This window comes from Moschus berezovskii, chromosome 17 (assembly GCF_049115385.1).
Source record: "Moschus berezovskii isolate FMDL1 chromosome 17, NW_MosBer_1.0, whole genome shotgun sequence".
Classification (NCBI taxonomy): Eukaryota; Metazoa; Chordata; class Mammalia; order Artiodactyla; family Moschidae; genus Moschus; species Moschus berezovskii.
In genome coordinates this window covers 11,856,196-11,876,148 of record NC_142476.1, presented here as the reverse complement: position 1 = coordinate 11,876,148, position 19,953 = coordinate 11,856,196, and the positions used below count along the sequence as shown (strand labels likewise).

The 19,953-nt window shown below is 51.6% G+C and overlaps 1 protein-coding gene across 7 annotated transcripts in view; it reads right to left on the bottom strand.

Annotated features, from left to right (window-relative positions):
• PPP1R12B (protein phosphatase 1 regulatory subunit 12B) overlaps nt 1-19,953 on the bottom strand; it is a 161,610-nt gene that overhangs the window by 118,702 nt on the left and 22,955 nt on the right. The window lies entirely within an intron of this gene.

Genomic DNA, 19,953 nt, shown 5'->3' with positions numbered 1-19,953 from the left:
AGACACACAGCCCCACTGGGAGGAACCGGGAGCCTCTGAGGGCAAAACAAACATGAAGAGACCAGTTTCCCTCAATAATGACCTGGAAAAAGCTGTAGAAACTATTAACGTGACTAACCCTCAGTCACGGACTCTAAGTGTGCTTAACGTGCTCTGCCACAACAGCAAGCACGCACGAAGCCCTTCGCCACGTCCCGAGCTCAGCACCGACTCTGAGGACCAAGCATCTGTGTATCTGCCAGAGGTGCCAGATGAACAAGCAGCTTTCTTCACAGATGCTACTTGACTCAAAAGAACCAACAGGTAAACCATGACGATCAAGGATCGAGAATGAAAAGTGAGCCCGTCACTTCACAGGAAAAGAAACCAAGTACTTCTTGCCAGTGACAAAGTTTGGCCACCCAATTAAAACCAGAATCTTGACAAAATACCCACTGCCAAGAGCCTGACGCTCCCTGATATTCAGGTTTCCAATGTGACCAGTGGGATTACCAAACAAAGTGACGTTTTTATACTATAAATGGAAATACATACTAACATCTGGAAGATCAACGTAACTCAATGAACCCATACTTTCCACAAAAGCAAATTCATGTGTGTGAAAACCAAGCAAGGTAAAAAATCCACTCGAAAATCTAACACAGGTTAGATGCTGGACTTCAACATCACAAAGTAAGGAAACTCCACTGAGATGGTTTCAGATTCCACACTGTGACTAATATTTAAGAAGCCACTCTTACTGGCCTTTCAGTACAGCACCAAGAACACCCATAACTGTCTGAACAGACTATTAAAATACTCCCCCCTCTTCCAAACAGACACCCCTGTGAGCCCAGATTTCCCTCATATACATTCATCAAAACAAATTATCACAGGAGACAGATGCAGACACTGGCAGAGATTCGTGCAAATGCAGAGCAAAGCTGCTCTTCTCACTGTGCCGCCGTGTCGATGGACTGTGTTCACTTTGCTCCTGGTTCTGAAAGTACATAGCTCTTTCCACTAAAGTACGTGGCTCACATGAACATGTCATGGGCTACCGCTATTCTGACGGAATCATTAGCCACAGAGTTTTAGGACTTTTCAGTAATATGCAATAATACTTATGAACGAAAGCTCTTTAGGGTCCTGAATAAAGTTTTAGAATGTCAAGGATTACTTAGATCAAACAGTTTGAGAACTGACGTTTTCAATGGAACATACCAAGGGATATTTCACAGTGGTAATGAGCAACTGGGGAGGACTGAGGGCAGGAGGACGAGACGGGAGGATGGCATCATCGCCTCAATGGACACGAGTCTGAGCAAAGTCCGCGAGATGGTGAAGGACAGGGAAGCCTGGCGTGCTGCAGTCCAGGGTGGGGGCGGGGTGGGGACAGGTCACAAGAAGCGACGTGACTTAGCGACTGGACACAGTGGGTGACCATTTAAACAGCAACAGATCACCCTGGGAGAACTGAGCCAGAATTCTGAGGAAAACGCCAACACTTAAGAAGCAGCTATCCTAGCCAGAGGACTTGAACAGAAACCCTCCAGATAAACCTCGTGTCAACTGCATTTAGAAACAGACTGGATGGTGAGTAGTCAATTCAGTCCAGAGAGTATTTACTTACTCAGGTCATCTTGGCTGAAGACGCACTTCACAGCAAACAGATGGGGAAACAGTGGAAACAGTGAGAGACTTTATTTTTGGGGCTCCAGAATCACTGCAGGTGGCAGCCATGAAATTAAAAGACGCCTGCTTCTTGGAAGAGAAGCTATGACCAACCTAGACAGTGAATTAAAAAGCAGAGAGATTACTTTGCCAACAAAGGTCCGTCTAGTCAAGGCTATGGTTTTTCCAGGGGTCATGTATGGATGTGAGAGTTGGACCATATAGAAAGCTGAGTGCCAAAGAATTGATGCTTTTGAACTGTGGTGCTGGAGAAGACTCTCGAGAGTCCCTTGGACTGCAAGGAGATCCAATCAGTCCATCCTAAAGGAGATCAGTCCTGAATAGTCATTGGAAGGACTGATGCTGAAGCTGAAACTCCAATACTCTGGCCACCTGATGCGAAGAACTGGCTCACTAGAAAAGACCCTGATGCTGGGAAAGACTGAAGGCAGGAGGAGAAAGGGACGGCAGAGGATGAGATGGTTGGATGGCATCACTGATTCGATGAGTTTGAGCAAGCTCCAGGAACTGTGAAGGACAGGGAAGCCTAGCATGCTGCAGTCCACGGGGTTGCAAAGAGTCGGACACAACTGAGCGACTGAACTGAACTGGCTGAAGAAATCCGGGACAGACACCAGGTCACTCAGGTCTGACCTAAATCCAACCCCTTATGATTATATAGTGGAAGCGACAAATAGATTCAAGAGATTAGATCCAATAGGCAGAGTGCCTGAAGAGCTACGGACGGAGGTTTGCAACACTACAGGGAAGCAGTGACCAAAACCATCCCAAAGGGAAAAAAAAATACAAGAAGGCAAAATGGTGGTCTGAGGCGGCCTTACAAACAGTGGAAAAAGAAAAGTGAAGGGCAAAGGAGAAAGGGAAAGATATACTCAACTAAATGCAGAGTTTCAGAGAACACCAGGGAGAGATAAGAAAGCCTTCTTAAGTTAACAACGTAAAAACTAGAGGAAAACAATAGAATGGGAAAGACTAGAGATCTTTTCAAGTAAACTGAGATACCAAGGGAACATTTCATGAAAAGACGAGCATGATAAAGGACAGAAATGGTATGGACCTAACAAAAGCAGAAAATATTAAGAAGTAGCAGCAAGAATACACAGAACTATACAAAAAAAGGTCTTAATGACCTGGATAACCATGATGGTGTGGTCACTCACCTAGAGCCAGACATCCTGGAGTGTGAAGTCAAGTGGGCCTTAGGAAGCATCACTGTGAACAACGCTAGTGGAGGTGATGGAATTCCAGTTGAGCTATTTCCAATCCTGAAAGATGATGCTGTGAAAGTGCTGCACTCAATATGCCAGCAAACTTGGAAAACTCAGCTGTGGCCACAGGACTGGAAAAGGTCAGTTTTCATTCCAATGTCAAAGAAGAGTAAGTGAAAGTGAAGTCGCTGAGTCGTGTCCGACTCTTTGCGACCCCATGGACTGAAACGAGGTTCCTCCGTCCATGGGATTTTCCAGGCGAAAGTACTGGAGTGGGGTGCCACTGCCTTCTAGTAAAGTCATGCTCAAAATTCTCCAAGCCAGGCTTCAGCAATACATGAACCGTGAACTTCCAGATGTTCAAGGTGTATATAGAAAAGGCAGAGAAATCAGAGATCAAATTGCCAACATTTGCGATACTATCAAAAAAGCAAGGGAGTTCCAGAAAAACATCTACTTCAGTTTTATTGGCTCTGCTAAAGCCTTTGACTGTGTGTATCACAACAAACTGTGGAAAATTCTTAGAGAGATGGGAATACCAGGCCACCTAATCTGCCTCCTGAGAAATCTGTATGCAGGTCAAGAAGCAATAGAACCAGACATGGAATGATGAACTAGTTCAAAATTGGGAATGGGGTACATCAAGGCTGTAAATTGTCACCCTGCTTATTTAACTTCTATGCAGAGGACATCATGAGAAACGCTGGGCTGGATGAAGCACAAGCTGGAATCAAGATTGCCGGGAGAAATACCAACAACCTCAGATATGCAGATGACACCACTTTAATGGCAGAAAGTGAAGAAGAACTAAAGAGCCTCTTGATGAAAGTGAAAGAGGAGAGTGAAAAAGGTGGCTTAAAACTCAACATTCAAAAAACTATGTTCACGGCATTTGGTTCTATCACTTCACGTCAAATAGAAGGGGAAAAAATGGAAAGAGTAGCAAATTTTACGTTCTTGGGCTCCAAAATCACTGTGGAAGGTGACTGCAGCCAGAAGAAAAGTTATGACAAATGTAGACAGTGTATTAGAAAAGCACAGACATCACTTTGCTGACAAAGGTCTATAGAGTCAAAACTATCGTTTTTCCAGTAGTCATGTGCAGATGTGAGAGCTGGACCATAAAGAAGGCTAAGCGCAGGAGAGTTGACGCTTTTGAACTGTGGTGCTGGAGAAGACTCTTGAGAGTCCCTTGGACTGCAAGGAGATCCAACCAGTCAATTCTAAAGGAGATCAACCCTGAATATTCACTGGAAGGACTGAAGCTGAAGCTCTAATACTTCGGCCACCTCATGCGAAGAGCAGACTCAGGGAAAAGGCCCCGATGCTGGGAAAGAGTGAGGGCAGGAGAGGGGACGGCAGGATGCCATCACGGACTCGATGGACATGGGTCTGAGCACGCTCCGGGAGCTGGTGATGGACAGGGAGGCCTGGTGCGCTGCAGCCCATCCGTGTCCGTGGGGTCACAGAGTCAGATATGACGCAGCGACTCAACAACAACAATCCTGTCTGTTTCCTCCAAACCACTTGTTCTTCTCTTTACAATTAGAGGAACCAGCTAAACATCCGAACCCTGATTTGAAGTCATACATTCCTTCAGCCTGACCTTCTGAGGCCAGATGACTTTTATAGCCAGTATTCAAAATAGTCTCTTTTTCAACCAGCAGTTCCGAAAAAATCAAAATTTTTCCTATTATGTTTGCTTAGGTTAATCAACTCTATAAGCTTTCCTCATTTATACCTTACCATGTAAAATATTTCATAACTATTGATAATATTATGAACCATTTTGTAATTAAGATTATCAGTGAAGCTCTCACACCCATGTCTGCCAGTCTGCAATCCCTCAGGTTAAGATTTAGCTAACACTCTGCAAATATGTCACTAAAAACTGCTAATACTTTAACTGAAAGGAAGGAAGAGGGTATTTTCAAACAGGTACTGAAGCTCAAGGAGGAGAGAGCGCTTCAGAGGTTAAGGACACGCTCTGCCTAGGCATCACCTACCGTGTCAGGAAGGTTGAATGTGCCCTCTTGACCCGCGCTAGTTAAGGAGCACGAGGTAACTGCTCCTCGCTTGGCTGCGAAGCCTCTCTGGCTCTGGAAGGAGAACAGCTTGGACACTTAGCCAGGGGCCATACCATCACCAGGCAGAATTCTGGGAGCCAGTGTTCTCAAGGCAGTTCTTCATCAAGACGACTGTGCCAGATTCCAGAGGTAACATCCGCCCAGCAAGGCAGGTATCAAACAGGAGAAACGCGTCTCTTCTCCCACCCATGTCTCCCGTCCTTTTCTTCACCTCAGCGTCACTTCAGCTCCCCTCCTTCCAGTTTCACGATCGTTCTAGCCTGTCAATCTCAAGCCCTGCCACGCTGCTTATCTAAGAATGACGCCGTGAGGAGTCCAAGACAACGACAGTCTCCAGAGTCGTCGGGAGGAGCAGAGCGCGGCTGTCAGATGCCCCCGTCCAGAGTCGTCGGGAGGAGCAGAGCGCGGCTGTCAGATGCCCCCCGTCCAGAGTCGTCGGGAGGAGCAGAGCGCGGCTGTCAGATGCCCCCGTCCAGAGTCGTCGGGAGGAGCAGAGCGCGGCTGTCAGATGCCCCCCGTCCAGAGTCGTCGGGAGGAGCAGAGCGCGGCTGTCAGATGCCCCCCGTCCAGAGTCGTCGGGAGGAGCAGAGCGCGGCTGTCAGATGCCCCCGTCCAGAGTCGTCGGGAGGAGCAGAGCGCGGCTGTCAGATGCCCCCGTCCAGAGTCGTCAGGAGGAGCAGAGCGCGGCTGTCAGATGCCCCCGTCCAGAGTCGTCGGGAGGAGCAGAGCGCGGCTGTCAGATGCCCCCCGTCCAGCACTCCACAAGGCACGGCAGGAGCCGGGCAGACCTGGGCTCGTGAGCCAGTCCTGCCAGCGCACACGGTCCCGAGTGAGGACACAACCTCAGCAGCAGGGGCTCAGCTGGGGACGGGAACACCACCGCCGCGTGGGCCTTTGTGAGACTTGAAGATAAACCCTTGGCACAGCACCTGGCATTGTTTTTAAGCCAATGGTTTAAGCAAACAGCAACAACTTCCCCAGGAAACAGCACAAATCCTGCTGTACTCACACACCACTGCCATCCAGCTCCAGGCTCTGAGCCAGCAATATCATGGAGCCTGTTCCTTAAGCCTGCCTTCAGGAAATTCCCTGTAGCGCCTAGGATGCTGTGGGCCCTACGGTCAGAAGCCACAGGAATCAAGCAGTATGTCCACAGTCAACTAAGGAGGACCACCGTCGGGCAGACCAGTCCTCAAAGCTGCAGGCACTCACCCTCAGGAGACATCTAGGGGTGATCATTCTCTGTTCTTTGTTTCAGGGAATTTTTTTCCCTCTAGGAGGGTTTACATGGTGGCTAAAGAATCCACCTGCAATGCAGGAGACTTGGGTTTGGAAGATCCCCTGGAGAAGGGGGCGGCTACCCAGTCTCTTGCCTGGAGAAGCCCCAAGGACAGAAAAGCCTGGTGGGCTGCAGTGCACGTGGTCGCACGAGCTGGACACGACTGAGCGACTTTCCCTTTCACTGGGAGAACGAATGTGACTCAAGTCAAGGAAGACAAATGAACAGTACCTGAGAGGCTTCTCAGCTAAACACAGACACATTCAGACGCTTCTGTCCGCCCCCTCTGCAGCTGTGCTGCTGCCTCTTCTGGGACTCAGTGGGGGGCGGGCAGGCGGTTGCCTGCGAAGCCACAGCCGGGGCCACGGCCCCCAAGCAGGGCTGCACACGCAACCCCATGGACAGGTCTTCCCCTTGAACAGGCCAAACACTAAACGGGTTTCTCATGTCACTTTCTACACAGAATATTACTAAAGTAACAACCTGCTCTAAGCTCCTTGAGAAAAGGAGATATTATTTAATTACTAGTCCAGAAAGCTACCAGAGAAACTGCCAGGTAATCATTTAAAGCTTCCGAGAATCAGCATGCCACAGTTTCCTGGCAATGAGCATCTCTCCCCCAGGAAAAAGACTTGGCTTCAGGGCCTGGAGAAAGGGGAGCACTGCACCCCTCTACTGTACCTTGCCCTGCCCTCTCTCTATCAGAGGCAGGAGCAGCTGACGGCTGACCAGCGCCAGCGTTAATCTGGGAGTGCAACGGAGGCCTTACAGAACAAAGCTGCCTCATCCCCAAAATAGCCTGCAACTGTCACCGCTACCAAGCGCCACTGGCCCCAGGGCTGACCTTGCTGCTGAGACTACCTGCCCTGGCCCAGAAGAGCATCTCCCCAGGCCCGTCCACTCCGGCGCAGGTGGTGCACTGACGCCGGGCTCCAGGATTTCCCGGCCTCGATCCCACAGATCACGCTGAGGGGTGACACTGCTGGGGGGTGACGCCGCTGGGGGAGGACGCCGCTGGAGACATGGCCCCTTCCACACCTTTCACTGTCTTGTCCTCTATTCTCCAAACCCATATGACCCAGTAATAATAACTTATACAGTTTATATAACTCAAAATTTATATAATTCCCCAAATTATGCAATGTCTACCTTCTGCTGAAAACCCTAAATGCTTGGAGGTAACAGCAAAGAGCCAAATTTCTTTCACACAAGCGCTTATCACCAAACATCCTGAATCACCTACATGCAAGTCTCAAGTCCACCAGCAAAGCCAGAATGCAAATTCCACAAGAGAGGGCTCTCTGGCTATTTGTTCACTGATAGATCCCAAATACCAGGACTGCACTTGGCGCCCAGCAGGTCCCCAACAGATGTCTGTGGAAAAGAACGAACGCCCAAACCCACAGAAACTCCCATTTTCTACAGATTCAGGTGACTCCCAGTTACCTGGACTCTAAGACCTCTCCAGACTCATCCCACTGAAAGCAGACAGCACGTCCTGGGGTGGGCTGGCCCACTGAGGGCGGCATGCTGAGGTCGCAAGGCTCATGCTGGGCACGCATCTCCATCCACTGGGCAGCAGCTAAATGGTGGCCCAGCAGGGCACGTCCACGTCCTAACCCCAGGAGCCAGAGAGGGGGACCTGACTTAGACAAGGGGGCCCTGCGGGTTAGGCAGGTTATAGTCTCTTGGTGCGGAGGTGTCCTGGGTGACCTGAGGGGCCCCAAATCCAACAAGCATCCTGCTAAGAGGCAGACAAGCAGGCAGGGGAGAGCTGGCGAAGGCAGAAGAGGGGCCGGGGCAGAGTCTGGAGCGAACCGGCCGCAGGAGCGCAGGCCGTCACCAGGAGCTGGGAGACTAGAGGAGAGCCTCTCCCTGGAGCTCCAGGTCCAGGGTGGCCCCACGGTGCCCTGACTTCAGGCTTCAGCCTCCCGCCTCGAGAGCCGTGCGGTGACAGGTCCCTGCTGTTTCCAGCCACCAAGCTCGTGGCGGTCGGCTACAGACCAGAGAGTGCCATCACGCATGGCACGGAGTGGGCGTCAGGACCATGAGGGCTGGTGGCGTCCTCGCCCTTGGTGCCAACAGGGGGCACCGCTTCTCTGCCAGATGAAACGGTCAGGAAATCAACTACACCACTTCTTAAGACACAGCTGCATTTTACCAGAAGGTTTTAACATCAAGTTTCAGCCCGAAAAACAAATGCCCTGAAAGGCCTCACCACGTGCTCGCGTTGGACGCGCTGCTGAAAGTACTACCTGAGGCAGAGGCCAAGGCGGGCGGGGATGGGCAGGACTGAACCACGAGGCTCCTGGGACCCAACACAGCACAGCTCAGTCCCCTGGCTCCAACAGGGCAGCCCCAGCACGCCACCAGAACGCCTTCGAGTGGAGTCAAGGCAACCCAGGCCTCAGTATGTCTGGATAAGCCCTGAGCAGATAAGCCCTTTGAAAAGGCTCTACCTTACTGACCAACCTAGATAGTATATTAAAAGCAGAGACATTAATTTGCCAACAAAGGTCCATCTAGTCAAGGCTATAGTTTTTCCAGTGGTCATGTACGGATGTGAGAGTTGGACTGTGAAGAAAGCTGAGCGCCAAAGAATTGATGCTTTTGAACTGTGGTGCTGGAGAAGACTCTTGAGAGTCCCTTGGACTGCAAGGAGATCCAACCAGTCCATTCTAAAGGAGATCGATCCTGGGTGTTCATTGGAAGGACTGATGCTAAAGCTGAAACTGCAATACTTTGGCCACCTCATGCGACGAGTTGACTCACTGGAAAAGACTCTGATGCTGGGAGGGATTGGGGGCGGGAGGAGAAGGGGACGGCAGAGAATGAGATGGCTGGATGGCATCACCGACTCTGTGGACATGAGTTTGGGTGAACTCCGGGAGTTGGTGATGGACAGGGAGGCCTGGCGTGCTGTGGTTCATGGGGTCGCAAAGAGTTGGACATGACTGAGCGACTGAACTGAACTACTGTAGCTCAGACCGCCTGACCCACGACTGAATCAAGTGTCCACTGTGGACACGAGACAGCGTGCCCATCGGGGAGGCGGGGATCACAACGGCACGTTGTCCAACGCGACAGGTGTCCCAGCACCGCCAGCCTGGCCCAGGGCTCAGGGCCCGCGGGTGCGGGCGGCTTGGCCCCAGCGGCAAGAACTATATCTGTGGATGTGCTCAGCACTCAGGCCGGCTCTGGACACAGATCTGTGGCCTTTCGGGGGAGAGTGCCAACAGAGGCAGCACAAGCATTTTCCATGGAGTGTCACATGACCAGGATTCTTGCTCTCAGTAAACTGGCATTCTGTCCCCAAGGCTGTGACCAGCTATAACCTGCGGCCAGAGAAAGCTTCCTTCAGTTAAGGGCAAGCGCCTTATTGTCTAAGGTTGACACTGTTCCGATTTCAAACATGTTCACTCCGGGTTTAATAGGACCGCCTAGAAGTGCCACCACCCTTACCCTTCAAATAAGATCTCCCTCAACGGTACCTGTGCATTTAAAGGAAGAAATGCCCATTGAGTTGTTGGACAGGCATCACCATGGCAACTTCTGTACTACAAAGGCTGTGCCCAGCTACCCTAACCTGTCATCAAGGCGGGTTTTTGAAAAGTCTAGGAGAAGATGAAGGGCCTGGAAGATGAACGCAGCATCTTCTCAAAGCCCACGATTTGTCTCAGACAGAAGTTTCACTCGCGGACAGTCCTAATACCGAGGGACAATGAGTGAGGCCAGGTGACTGGCAAATCCCAGGAGCACGCGTCCCTCAGACCAAGGGTGTGCGTGGCCGGATCAGGCTGACCCTGGAAGCAGGGGGAGGCCGTCTGCTCACAGGTCGTGCGCACTGGGCTGAGGCCCACCAAGGCACGACGCAACCTGCCTGAACCAACCCAGCAGAGAGAGGAGCCCGGGACAGGCCTGCGCCAGCGCTGAGGCGCGAGTGGCAGCCAGGGCAGTCAGCAGGACTCAGCCACAGATGAAGGAGCCAGCCCCGGAAAGGGAGCCGAGCTACTTCAGGTCACACGTCAGGGGAGGAACCACCTACAGTTTCTCCCCACCAAGTTAGAGTGACCCACAACAGCGTTCACAGGCCAGGCTCAAGACACCACTCGGCCCACGGAGCATCTGTAACACCTGACGCTATCCTCCTAAAAACAGAGGGTGAGCGGACATTACCAGGAACAAGGCTGACTGGTGATCTGAGCTGCTCACACCTGACTAAACGCAAAGCACAGAGAAACCGTGAAAGTGCTTGGGTACCGTCTGCTCATTAGCAGAGTAGAGATTAGAAACCCCACACACAGCTCAGCTACCTGTCCTACCCTCAGCCCCCAGGCCTGCCTGTGCCAGCTAGCATGCGGAGTACACGGCTGTCCTGTGAAAAGGGGTTTTCTACTTAACTCCAGACCAGTCTGTGCCCATAAACAAGTGTTCCACAAGCTTCAGGTGTGGTCTGAAAGCAAGGACGGCAGGCAATGCTCCACGGCTGCGAAGCAAGCCTCACAAAGAAGGCGGGTGGTTCTGGGACCTGGCTGGGTGGAGAGAAGTTACAGGAAGATGAGGTTCTCACAAAGTATCACATAAACCAGCACAGCACGTTTTACACCTGACATACTTAACAGGAAGGGGCTGTTCTCCCAGCGTATCTTTATGAAGAGCTTTGCGCCGGCAAAGCTCCGTGTGTCAGTCCGTGTCACCTCCTGTAGAGCCGCACATAGCAGGGGCACAGGGAACGTGACACACAACCCGGCCCGGTATGGCTCAGCCAGCAGGAGGGCAGGCTGTGGGCTCAACCCTCCGACGACCGTCAGGAGCCCCATGTTTGTGGATGAGAAATCGCCGTGTGCTGCCATTCCCCATCTGCCAAACGGCCACACACCGATCGCAGAGCCCGCCTCACGGGTCACACACCGATCGCAGAGCCCGCCTCACGGGTCACACACCGATCGCAGAGCCCGCCTCACGGGTCACACACCGATCGCAGAGCCCGCCTCACGGGTCACACACCGATCGCACAGCCCGCCTCACGGGTCACACACCGATCGCACAGCCCGCCTCACGGGTCACACACCGATCGCAGAGCCCGCCTCACGGGTCACACACCGATCGCAGAGCCCGCCTCACGGGTCACACACCGATCGCAGAGCCCGCCTCACGGGTCACACACCGATCGCAGAGCCCGCCTCACGGGTCACACACCGATCGCAGAGCCCGCCTCACGGGTCACACACCGATCGCAGAGCCCGCCTCACGGGTCACACACCGATCGCAGAGTGCACATCACGGGTCACACACCGATCGCAGAGCCCGCCTCACGGGTCACACACCGATCGCACAGCCCGCCTCACGGGTCACACACCGATCGCAGAGCCCGCCTCACGGGTCACACACCGATCGCAGAGCCCGCCTCACGGGTCACACACCGATCGCAGAGCCCGCCTCACGGGTCACACACCGATCGCAGAGTGCACATCACGGGTCACACACCGATCGCAGAGCCCGCCTCATGGGTCACACACCGATCGCACAGCCCGCGTCACGGGTCACACACCGATCGCAGAGCCCGCCTCACGGGTCACACACCGATCGCAGAGCGCGCGTCATGGGTCTCACACGAGCGAAGGCACACGGCACTGAGTGTCCAGCATATAGTTAGATGCTCTGTAAGTACTAGCGGCTACCATGACCATATTCTGTACATTATTATCCTTGCTTCGTCCCTAGGAAAAGGCAAAAAGTACCCACTGCATTTAAAATGAACAGAAATACAGTATAAACTCTGGGTGAGTCCAGACCACAGCAGTCAGGCCCTAGCATTAACAAGAGAAGGACATGCACGAGCGGTCAGAGCACAGAGGGACGCAGAGAGCAGCGCACGGGTCTCCGGGCCGCAGACCGGACTCTGCCAAGACAGGGTCACCGGCTGTCGAAAGCCATCAAGTCCCCTGTTAGCACAAGAGGAAAAGCGCCATCAAGTCCCCTGTTAGCACAAGAGGAAAAGCGCCATCAAGTCCCCTGTTAGCACAAGAGGAAAAGCGCCGTCAAGCCCCCTGTTGGCACAAGAGGAAAAGCGCCATCAAGTCCCCTGTTGGCACAAGAGGAAAAGCGCCATCAAGTCCCCTGTTGGCACAAGAGGAAAAGCGCCGTCAAGCCCCCTGTTGGCACAAGAGGAAAAGCGCCATCAAGTCCCCTGTTGGCACAAGAGGAAAAGCGCCGTCAAGTCCCCTGTTGGCACAAGAGGAAAAGCGCCATCAAGTCCCCTGTTGGCACAAGAGGAAAAGCGCCGTCAAGTCCCCTGTTGGCACAAGAGGAAAAGCGCCATCAAGTCCCCTGTTGGCACAAGAGGAAAAGCGCCGTCAAGTCCCCTGTTGGCACAAGAGGAAAAGCGCCATCAAGTCCCCTGTTAGCACAAGAGGAAAAGCGCCATCAAGTCCCCTGTTGGCACAAGAGGAAAAGCGCCGTCAAGCCCCCTGTTGGCACAAGAGGAAAAGCGGGGAAGACAGACCCAACACTGACACCCATCACCAAAGAACAGGTTAAGAACTCCTCTTAGTGATGTGTCCAGGGTACGAGGTACCTGTCACTGACTTAGGGAACAGTTTCTGAGGCCAACATTATGCCAGACACAGTCCTTTGGAAGACAGGGAGGAATCAAAAATGAGTGAGACTTTACCATTTAGTGGTAGAACAGTCATTCAAATATACATGTCACAGGAATGCTACTCTAAAATAGAGGCATGTACAGCGTCAGAGCACAGACATCATCTGGGGGTCATGGGAAGCACCTCCCAAAATAGATGTTGTTCACCCCTATTATAAAGGACAAGGAGTCAGCAGGTGAAAACACAGGCATAAAGAGAATTGGAAGAAAAGAAGTGAAAGTCGCTCAGTCGTGTCCGACTCTTTGGGACCCAATGGACTATACAGTCCATGGAATTCTCCAGGCCAGAGAACTGGGGTGGGCAGCCTTTCCCTTCTCCAGGGGATCTTTCCAACCCAGGGATCAAATCCAGGCCTCCGGCACTGCAGGCTGATTCTTTACCAGCTGAGCCACCAGGGAAGCCCAATTAGAAGAAAGGAAACAGGACACACAAAGGTCTGGAGGAGAAAAACGAGTTTTCTGGACTGGTGAGGAGTCTGGCCAGTCTGCACGCCGCTGGGGTTGGGCCCACACAAACACAGGCACAGGGCTTCGCCGGCCGGACCGAGGCGCTCAGACAGGCGGGAGGAGAGGTGGGAAGGGTGGAGCGCAGCAGCAAGGCCATCCCCGGGCAGACTAACTCCACCCTGAAGGCAGCAGGGAGGGCCTGTGGCTTTGAAGACAGGAGTGAGGGCGTGGGAACTGTGCCCGAGGGTGAGACTGATGCCCGACCTGCCAGCAGGAAGAGCCTCGCAGGCTGCCCGTGGAGCAGGCACGGCGAGGCCAGAGGAGGGTCCTGAGGGGCACTGGGGCAGAGGCAGAGGAGGGCGCCCGGCCGCCCAGCAGTCAGGGCTCAGTGCTCTCTGTGGCGGCCCAGGAACGGAGGCTCCAAGCCGTGAGGCAGGGCCCACACACACACGCACTTTCACAAACAGAGCCACCGGAGGACAGCTGATACACAACGCTTCGTCTCTGGCACATGGCACAGTGAATCAGCTGTATGTATTTGCTACTGTTTTCCATCATTACAGGATATTGGGTGTAGTGCTCTGTGCTACTCAGTAGGACCTCGCTGCGCGTCATCTGTTGATAGGCACGCAGGCGGCTTCCATGTCTTCACTACTGCAAACTGCTGCAGTGAACACTGGGCTGCATGTCAGTTTTTGAATTATAGTTCTGACTGCTGGATCATATGCTAACTCTATTTTTCAGTTTTCTAAGGATAATCAATTTTGTTAATAATATAAATCCACTGCTGGGGATAAAGGAGAAAGTACTTAAAAAATTTTAGAAATCTGAAGTTTTTTCTCCCTGAAACCATCCACCACAATAATTTAGGAAACATGGCCCATAGTCCAACTCTCAGATTACATTTGAATTAACGGAGCTGGAGAAGACTCTTGAGAGTCCCTTGCCCTGCAAGGAGATCAAACCAGTCCATACTAAAGGAAATCAACCCTGAATATTCATCGAAAGGACTGATGCTGAAGCTCTAATACTTAGGCCACCTGATGCGAAGAACTGACTCACTTGAAAAGACCCTGATGCTGGAAAAGACGAAAGGCAGGAGGAGGAGAGCATGGCAGAGGATGAGATGGTTGGATGGCATCACGGACTCGATGGACATGAGTCTGAGCGAGCTCCAGGAGATGGTGAAGGACAGGGAAGCCTGACGTGCTGCCGTTCACGGGGCCGCAAGGAGTCGGACACGACTGAGCGACTGAACGACACAAGTTGTACAGAACCAGTGACATCTGCCTGCAGTTCGGCAGGCGTCCTTCTGAAGTGTGGTCCAGACACACACTTCCACATGGACAGTTTTTACAGAACCAGTGACATCTGCCTGCAGCTCGGCGTACGTCCTTCTAAAGTGAGGTCCAGACACACACTTCCACATGGACAGTTTTTACAGAACCAGTGACATCTGCCTGCAGCTTGGCGGGCGTCCTTCTGAAGTGTGGTCCAGACACACTTCCACATGTGCAGTTTTTACAGAACCAGTGACATCTGCCTGCAGCTCGGCGGACGTCCTCTAAAGTGTGGTCCAGACACACACTTCCACATCGACAGTTTTTACAGAACCAGTGACATCTGCCTGCAGCTCGGCGTACGTCCTTCTAAAGTGAGGTCCAGACACACACTTCCACATGGACAGTTTTTACAGAACCAGTGACATCTGCCTGCAGCTTGGCGGGCGTCCTTCTGAAGTGTGGTCCAGACACACTTCCACATGTGCAGTTTTTACAGAACCAGTGACATCTGCCTGCAGCTCGGCGGACGTCCTCTAAAGTGTGGTCCAGACACACACTTCCACATGGACAGTTTTTACAGAACCAGTGACATCTGCCTGCAGCTTGGCGGGCGTCCTTCTGAAGTGTGGTCCAGACACACTTCCACATGTGCAGTTTTTACAGAACCAGTGACATCTGCCTGCAGCTCGGCATACGTCCTTCTAAAGTGCGGTCCAGACACACACTTCCACATGGACAGTTTCTTACACCTTTTAGGATTTTAAAAACACAAACAGGGACGCAATGTATGCGTTTCTCTCACAAAAAACTGTTTCTGGTCGCTGCGCTCCGCAGGCAGGGAGGCTCGCGCTGGGAGCGCAGGCTCTAGGGGAACGGGCTCCGTTGGTGTGGCACCCAGGACTTTCGGGGCACGACCTGGGCTGCTCCGAGGCTGGTCTTTCCCATATTTTTATAGACCTTCCACATAACTGCACGTCTACACACGTCTGTTTTTGTTTGCAGCTGCCGCATGACGAATACATCCATATATTACAAGTTACTCAACCCTCCCCTCCTCATATACAGTTAGCTTTGCTGTAAGTTTCCTCACATAAACAACAAACTAAAAAGCACGTCCGGGGACTTCCCTGGCGGTTCAGTGGCTAAGACTCCGCTCTCCCAGTACTGGGGGCTGGGGTTCAGTCCCTAGTCAGGGAATTAGATCCCACGTGCTGCCACTGAGACCCGGCACAGAGAGATACATGAACAAATATAAAAAACAGAACAGAACACAAACACCTCTGGAGCTTCCCTGGTGGTTCAGTGGTGAAGAAGCTGCCTGCCAACGCCGGAGACACAGGTTCACTTCCTGAGTCAGGAAGATCCCACGGGCTGCGGGGCAACTGAGTCCAGACGCACCCCCCCGAAGCCTCAGGCCGTAGAGCCCGTGCGCACAGCAGAAGCCCCCGCGGCGTGAAGCCTGAGCCAGTTGCTTGAGAGCAGCTGCTCACCGCGACCAGAGGAGAGCACACGCAGCGGAAGACCCAGCACGGCCCAAGAGGAGCAAGTGAAGAAATAAACAGAACCATCTTTAAATAAAGAACACTTTTGTACAAACATCTTTCAGTATGCGTGCCAATAAAAGCAAAGAAAACTTGGGGGCCAAATAATTTGCATATGATTTTATAAATTCCACCAAACGGCCTTCTGAAGAGGTCTCACCCATTTACAACAGCGCTTAAGCGTGCCCAGTGTCTCAATTCCATACCAGTATCCACACCTGACAGAACCAATCTTTTAAATCTTTATTAAGGTACTGAACAAAAATAATGCTTCAGTGTGCATTTTTCTGATTAATAATGAAAGTGGGCAGTTTCTCAGTTTACAAAATTTTAAAACAGCTTTACTGAGACACAACTCACACACCACGCAATGTACCCACTTACAGCACATGATTCAGTGGTATACTTACTCTTCAGTATTACTTACATTTTTTAGTGTAGTCCAGGTAAGTGAATCCATCACCATAGTCAACTTTAGAAAATTTCTGTCTGCCCAAACAGAAAGCCCACCTGTGAGCCCCCTTCCCCAGCCCTGGGTACGACTCCACCCCTCACGTCGGCTGATCTCCCTGTTCTGGGCCTCCCTGTGAGTGGGATCGTACAGTATGTAGACACCCGTGACTTCTTTCACTCAGAGTATGTTTTCAAGGCTCATCAAAGCTGTGGCGTGTGTCAGTACTTGTCTCCTTTACTGATTTATTTTGGCTGCACTCAAGCCAACATTTATCTGCTGTGGCTCTCGGCGTCGAGCGCATGGACTCAGTTTTCTGCTGTGACGTGCAGGCTTCTCCAGCTGTGGCTCTCGGGGTCTAGAGCGCATGGACTCAGTTTTCTTGCTTGACGTGCAGGCTTCTCCAGCTGTGGCTCTCGGGGTCGAGTGCATGGACTCAGTTGCTGCTACACACTGGCTTCTCTAGTTGTGGCGTGTGGGCTTAGCTGCCCCAGGGCATGTGGGATCTTGGCTCCTCAGCCAGGGATCAAACCCAAGTTCCCTGCTTTGGAAGGTGGATTCCTAACCACTGGAACTCCAGGTAAGCCCCAGAAGTTCATGGCACCCCACTCCAGTGTTCTTGCCTGGAGAATCCCAGGGACGGGGGAGCCTGGTGGGCTGCCGTCTATGGGGTCGCACAGGGTCAGACATGACTGAAGCGACTTAGCAGCATCTGGACACACCACACTTTGGTCATCCAGCCATGAGCTGACAGACATCTGGGCTGTTCCCAGCCTTCTGGCTGCTGTGGACAATGCTGCTATAAACGTCCGTGTTCAAGTTTTCATGTCAAAACCATCTCATCTACTTTGAGTGTGCGTATTGCCCAGGGGCGGACTTGCTGGGCCACAGGGTAGCACCACACACAGCTGTCTGCGGGGCCGCCAGACTGTCTTCCAAAGCTGCTTGACCATCTTACATCCCCTCCAGCAGGGTATGGCAGTTCCAGCTTCTCTACACTCTAGTGTCAATGCAGTCAAACTATCTTTTCTGTTTCACCCCTCATGCTGTGGTGTCGCGTCTAAGAATCCTTTACTAAGTCCAAGGTCATGGAAAATATCACTGCTGTGTTTTCTTCTACAAGTTTTAGCTTTTACACTCAGGTCTTTCATCTATTTTAATTTCTGTGTATAGCATGAGGTAAAGGTCCAACCTCATTCTTTTGCATGTGACAATACAATTGTTGTAGCCCCATTTGTTGAAAAAAAAGTATTTCCTTACTGAGTGGTCTTGGAACCTTTGTAAAAAATATCAGTTGATCATAGATGGACGAATTTATTTCTGAACTCGCAATTCTATCTCACTGACTTGTATGTCCACCTTTGTGCCCAAACCACGCTGTCTTGATCACCACTGATCTGAGGTCAGTTCTGACCAGGCAGTGAGTCCTCCTACCTTCACAACTGTTCAGCAATTCTGGGTCCCTGGCAATTCCGTATGGGTATTAAAGCCACATATTTTTTAACCAAAAAAACAGATGCCCATTCATAGCCTTTTTTCATTTTTCTTTTGGATAATTAAATTCTTAAAACTTGTTTGCATGAACTCGAATTCAAAAAGATACACGCACCCCCAAGCAGCGCCACTCACAGCAGCCAAGGCATGGCGACAACCTGAGTGTCCGTCGGCAGATGAACAGGGGGAGACGCGGCGCAGACGCCCAACGCAGCGTACTCAGCCATAAAAGATGAAAGGCCATCCGGAGCAACGTGGGTGGGCCGAAAGGTTATCATACCGAGTCAGACAGACGAACACAAACACTGTACCACTAACGTCTGGAATCGGAAATATGACAAAGTGAGCATGTCTGCAGAGCAGAGACAGACTCACAGACAGAACAGAGACAGACTCACAGATAGAACAGACCTGTGGTGGCCAAGCGGGGGGGGGGGGGGGGGGGAGGGGGTTAGCAGGTGTGAGTCTGCACACAGAATGGACCCAGAGCAGAGACAGACTCACAGACAGAACTGACCTGTGGTTGCCAAGCGGGGGGGTGGGGGTTAGCAGATGGAGTCTGCACACAGAATGGACCCAGAGCAGAGACAGATTCACAGACAGAACAGACCTGTGGTTGCCAAGAGGGGGGATGGGGGTTAGCAGATGGAGTCTGCACACAGAATGGACCCAGAGCAGAGACAGACTCACAGACAGAACAGACCTGTGGCTGCCAAGCGGGGGGGTGGGGGTTAGCAGATGGAGTCTGCACACAGAATGGACCCAGAGCAGGCAAGCAGCACAGCGAGGTCAGTGCAGCGCGTGCTTAGTCGCTAGGCTGCATCTGACTCGTGATCCCTCGACCCCATGGACTGTAGCCCGCCAGGCTCCTCTGTCCATGGGATTCTCCCAGCAAGAATACTGAGGTGGGGTTGCCATTTCCTTCTGGAGGTGATCTTTCTGACCCAAGTCTCTCGCATTGGCAGGTGGATTCTTAACCACTGAGCCACCTGAGAAGCCCCATATATTCGATATCCTATTATAAACCATAATGAAAAAGAGTATTTCAAAATAAAGAACGTGTCTCTGTGTGTGTATATAGATCTGAATCACTTTGCTGAACGGTAGATATTAACCCATTGTAGATCAACTATAACTCAATTTAATAAGTAAAACATTTTTAAATTGCTTTTATGAAGAATTCACTACCCTGGATATTAATCCTCGGATCATAAATCTTTTTCCTAGCCTGCTGTCCACCTTTCGATCTTTTGTATAATGTCTTGTCACACAGGAGTTCCGAGTTCCATTTTCTTTAGGAAGCCCTTTGGCTCCCACCCCTTGCTCTATTCCTAGTTAGAAGAATATTCGCGTGTGTTTCTAACAAGGACCATGCCTGTGCGCAGCGCACATTGCACCCCGCCCCGCCCCTCCCAGGGTAACCATGAGTCTTGTCTCTGCATCTGCGAGCCCGCTTCTGTTTCGTAGCTGGGTTCATTTCTGTCACATTTCAGATTCCTCGTCTTAAATGGACACGTGGGTCCCCATGGTGGATCTCGGATCCACTCTCTGATTGGATCTTTGATTCTTTGGAACTTATTTTTGCAGATGGCGAGACTCACGGGCTCTAATTTTTTCCCACCGGGTAGAGAACTGTCCTTTAACACCATCAATCAATCAGTCCATTTCTGTCCCATTAATCTGAAAAGCCATCTTCATCAAAATTAAATTCCCACTTGTACTTCTGGAACCCTTATTCCTTTCATTGATCTATATCTTTTCGTGTATCAATACTATAGAAATTAATGACTTTACTACAGGCACTCTTTTTCAACAACACAAGAGACAA